At 44.0% G+C, this 5,000-nt stretch overlaps 1 protein-coding gene across 4 annotated transcripts in view; it reads left to right on the top strand.

Annotated features, from left to right (window-relative positions):
• LOC143290428 (uncharacterized) overlaps window positions 1-5,000 on the top strand; it is a 43,224-nt gene that overhangs the window by 26,627 nt on the left and 11,597 nt on the right. The window contains exon 1 of one of the 4 annotated variants that reach the window (XM_076599855.1): window positions 4,279-4,423. The exons of the other annotated variants lie outside the window; for them this stretch is intronic. The gene's annotated coding sequence lies outside the window, so the exon portion shown is untranslated. Of the gene's footprint in view, window positions 1-4,278; window positions 4,424-5,000 lie in introns of those variants that run through there. 4 annotated transcript variants of the gene reach the window in all.

Genomic DNA, 5,000 nt, shown 5'->3' with positions numbered 1-5,000 from the left:
TCTGTCTGTTCCTGTCTCAGTCTCTGTCTCTCTCTCTGTGCATGTCTTTCTGTCAGTGTGCCTTTCGCTTTCTGTCTGTCTGACTCTCTCTCCCCCTCTCTCTCTCTCCCCCCCCCTCTCTCTCTCTACCTCACACACACACACACACACACACACACACACACACACACACACACAGCCTATCCCTCTGTCTTCCTGTTCCCTTCTCTCCTTCCTCGCTCCCTCTTTATTTTCCTCTCCCCCCCCCCCCCCCCCCCCACAGCCCCCCCTCTCTCTCTCTCGCTCTCTCTCAGCCGGTTGGTTACACTCTAATTTCCATTGATTCTGTGCGCGCATCTGTGTCTGCATGTGTGTGTGTACGTGTGTGTGTGTGTTTGTGTGTGACAGACAGACGGACAGATAGTTTGTGTGTGTGTGTGTGTGTGTATGCGCGCGCGCGCGCGCATGTGTCGCATGAATGCACACGCGCTCGTACTCAGACAATACACAGCCTTGACAGAATTGATAGGAACCGGAACTGCTACGAAGGAAGCCTTAGTTGCACTGTTCGCAAAGCAGAGCAGTCTCCAGTTGATTATCCAGACCAGCTGTGCCTTGTTTGCACACAATATAATATTTGTATTTCTCTTTTTATCACAACAGATTTCTCTGCGTGAAATTCGGGCTGCTCTCCCCAGGGAGAGCGCGTCGCTACACAACAGCGCCACCCCTTTTTTTCTGTGTGCAGTTTTATTTGTTTTTCCTATCGAAGTGGATTTTTCTACAGAATTTTGCCAGGAACAACCCTTTTGTTGCCGTGCGTTCTTTTACGTGCGCTAAGTGCATGCTGCACACGGGACCTCGGTTTATCGTCTCATCCGAATTACTAGCGTCCAGACCACCACTCAAGGTCTAGTGGATGGGGAGGAAATATCGGCGGCTAAGCCGTGGTTCGAGCCAGCGCGCTCAGATTCTCTCGCTTCCTTGGTGGACACGTTACCTCTAGGCCATCACTCCACTTATTATTGAGCAGTTATGTTTTTCTTTCCTGCTTTGTGTGTTCTTTCTTTTTCTTTCTTTCTTTCTTTATTTCTTCATCATCTTCTTCTTGTTACTCTTTCTTTCTTTCTTTCTTTCATTTGCTTTCCTTTCATTTTAATCATATTTTTCTTTCTTTTTTTATCGTTTCTCTTCTTATTTGGTCTCTCTTTTCTTTTCTTTCTTTTCTTTTTTTTTATTTACTTCTTTTGTCTTTTCCTTTACTTCTTTCTTTTTTTCTTTATTGACTTCTTCTTCCCCCCTTTCATTTATTTTTGGTTGTTATTGTTGTTTTCCTTCCTTCTATTTCAAGTTGTGATTGTTGTTATTGTTTGGATGCTGATCTAAGAGTCTTTAACTCTTTAACTCTTTGTTACTTACGTCCCTTGTGGTTGTCCAGGACGACAAACAACGAGCGGGGATGGAGTAAAGCTGGTAACCCCGCAATTGCCTCTCTGTGTTTTATTGTACGTTTAAGAACCTCTACCACAATCACAGACCTACCACGCACATACAGAGCCATCTGACCGGTGGGGTTGTGTCTGGCTTTACTTATTTATTACTATTACTACTACTACCTTTTTTGTATTATAATTATTATTTATTTATTTATTTACTTATTTATTATTCATGTACGCTTATAGTTGACTTCATCAAGTTTTTGCGCCTTATACATATTATTAGTAGTGGTAGTAGTTGTTTTTTTAATGTATTTAACTATTATTTATTCACCTTTTTTTTTCTTTTTCTTTTTTTTCAAGGCCTGACTAAGCGCGTTGGGTTACACTGCTGGTCAGGCATCTGCTTGGCAGATGTGGTGTAGCGTATATGGATTTGTCCGAACGTAGTGACGCCTCCTTGAGCTACTGAAACTGAAACTGAAATGGCTGCTGACTGAGCTGTGCAGCACTAAGACACGAGGTGAACGGGTGTCATGCTTCGTAATGACCCAACCCTGAAGTAAACTCTCATGGAAACATTTAGTGGAAGGCCTGAAATTACATCAAGGAGGAAATAGCCATGGAAGATCCAATCATACCCATGCTCTCAAATGACTCCACGCCCATGAAATTATTTTTTCTTTTTTTCTTTTTTTTAATCCAGTTAATCAGAAGGCACAGTTTAGTATATTACCGGTGTTTAAAAATTAAAAAGAAAAGAAAAACCATGGTGAAGTTAATATTGGGGCAATTCCTCAACTCGTTCACGTCCTGGTCCCAAAAGTACTGCATGGTCAATAAATGTGGGCTGGTAATCTGTTCGACTCATTTAGTCATTCAGGAACAATACCAGATTTAACTCCACGTGAGCACGAATGAAGTGATTTAACCCTTTCACCGCCTGTCAGTTTAGAATGTAAAACTCCCTGGTGCCAGAAGCATAGACAAAAAATGGCTTCTAAGAACAGCTGGGAATTCCCCTGAGGTGTGAACGAAATATGGCCTATTTCTGCCGCCGAAAATTAAGAGCAGTGCGTTTTTGAATAACATGTTAAGTCCTGCCGAAACTAACTCCATGGTGAGTCATTTTGGGAGCAGTATCACTGGCCTGAAAATAATTCCCTGTGAGTCTTTTGGGAACATAAGTTGTCTTTATTTATTGATTTTTTTTTTAATAACACACATTATTGCAAAAGGAAGAGAAATTAAAAGAGATTCCAACGAAGAAGAGGGCTTAGGGGTTAATATCGGGGACACAGGGTGGGGTAAAGGGCTAAAAAAAAAATTTTAAACTCCAAGGGGACGAATTTCTGAGCCGACTCTGGTGGAGTTGCTTGGGGTTGTGTTTGGGGTCATTTACAGGCACTACACTGACTGCTTCGTCCCCGTGGTATTAAAGTGGGGGTGGGGTCATTTTCAGGCACTGCACCGCCTGATTCGTCCCCGCGGTATTAAAGTGGGGGTGGGGTCATTTCCAGGCACTACACCGACTGATTCGTCCCCGTGGTATTAAAGTGGGGGTGGGGTCATTTCCAGGCACTACACCGACTGATTCGTCCCCGTGGTATTTACGTGGGGGTGAAGTTGTTTTTTTCCCAGGCACTACACTGACTGTTTTGTCTCCATGGGGGGCGGGGGGGGAGGGGTCATTTCCATCTGCTACATCGGGTGCTTCGTCTCCATGGTGTTAACCCGGGGTGAGGGTATGGGAGGGGGGGGGGGCATTTCCAGGTACTACACCGGCTTAATGGACACATGTTGTCGGGGGGAACTGTGGGCCAGTGGGGTTTTGTCAGTCTCTGGCTGATTTGTGGCTTCTGCCTTCCTCGGTTGGGTGGTGGTTGTTGCTTTGAGCTGTCTGTATGTTGGTGTCTGGGTGGTTGTGACTTTTTTTTTCTCTGTGTTTTGTCTTTCTGTATCTCTGTGTACGTATCTGTTTGTCTCTGTCTTTTGTGTCTGTCTGTCTATCTGTGTGTGTGTGTGTGTGTGTGTGTGTGTTTGTGTGCCTGTCTGTCTGTCTCTGTCTCTCTCTCTCGCTGTCTGTCTGTCTGTCTGTCTGTCTGTCTCTCTCTCTCTATCTGTCTGTCTCTCTACACATATATCCATCTGTCTCGGTCTGCCTATCTGTCTATACATCTCTCCCTCTCTCTCTCTCTCTCTCTCTATCTATCTCTCTATCTGTCTATCTGTCTCTCTCTGTACATATATCCATCTGTCTCGGTCTGTCTATCTGTCTATATGTCTGTCTATCTATCTATATCTATCTGTATCTATCTATCTGCCCATCTGTCTGTCTGTTTATGTCTGTCTATCTCACTGTCTGTGTGTCCGTCAACGTGTCTGTTTGTCTATCAATCCTTGTTTTCTTTTTCGGCCCGTTTTGTTTCAGTAAAGGGTATTCGACTAAAAAGATGCTAGGATTATAAACTTCAAACCGTACACGCTTTGTATGATGATCATCACAATACAATTCCGGCAGTAAGCTACAATAGAAAACAAACAATGCGGTTCGATAGAATACATTATTTTTCATACACACACGCTCTCTCTCTCTCTCTCTCTCTCTCTCTCTCTCTCTCTTTCTCTCTGTCTCTCTCTCTGTGTCTCTATCTGTCTGTCTGTCTGTCTGTCTGTCTGTCTGTCTGTCTCTCTCTCTCTCTCTCTCTCTGTCTCCACCTGCACAACTTCAACACCGTGATTCAATCCGACTCAAAAAAAAAAAACACAACCGCAGGGGTTGACAGGTCGCTTTGCACACGGCACTCAACGCGCGATACCACCAGCGGGTGAGAATGATTGTTGTTCAGCCGCTGCACGAGCATCGAACAACTGAGATCGGTGATTCATTGCGTTCAAGCTGTCCTACCATTGTGCCAAAAAAAAAAAAAGCAGCAAAGCCTTAGTCAGCTTTGAAACATATCATATATTTATAAATCTGACGGTTTGAAGCTGGGGTTCGAACACAGGTAAGGGGGTGCCTGTTTGTTGTTGATTTGAGAATTGACGGTGAAACTGTTCTGTAAGTGGTAAGCTTTCTGCATGTTTTGTCAGCTTCTGTATTTGTTTGTTTGTTCTTTTCTTTTTTGTTTTTGCTCTTGTTGTTGTTGGGTTGTTGTTTTTGTTGTTGTTTTGGCGGGGATTGTGTGTGTGTGTGTGTGTGTGTGTGTGTGTGTGTGTGTGTGTGTGTTCTTAAGTGGACAAAGAAACGACAGCACCAGCCTTAGTAGCTCCCTGTCTCACACAGAATAAAGTATAAGATCAGCACTCTATGTTATAGATGTATCCACAAATCTGCCCCTTCCTATCTTTGTGGCTGCCTTTACCTTTACCTTCCATCTCGCTCTCTACGATCGGCTTCGGATCCACTCTGTTTACGCATACCCAGATTCAAACACTCGACTGTTGGACGCCGTTCTTTCTGTCTCTGGACCTTGTATTTGGAATGAACTTCCTCTTTCGCTTCGTCAGGTCTCCGCACTCAGCTCTTTCAAGTCTGCCCTTAAAACTCACCTCTTTACAAGATAGCCTCCCTCCCCTACCTCT

The sequence above is a fragment of the Babylonia areolata genome, chromosome 15 (genome assembly GCF_041734735.1).
Source record: "Babylonia areolata isolate BAREFJ2019XMU chromosome 15, ASM4173473v1, whole genome shotgun sequence".
In the NCBI taxonomy this organism is placed as follows: Eukaryota; Metazoa; Mollusca; class Gastropoda; order Neogastropoda; family Buccinidae; genus Babylonia; species Babylonia areolata.
Note: the sequence above shows the minus strand (reverse complement) of the source record. Positions and strands in the feature narration are given on the sequence as shown.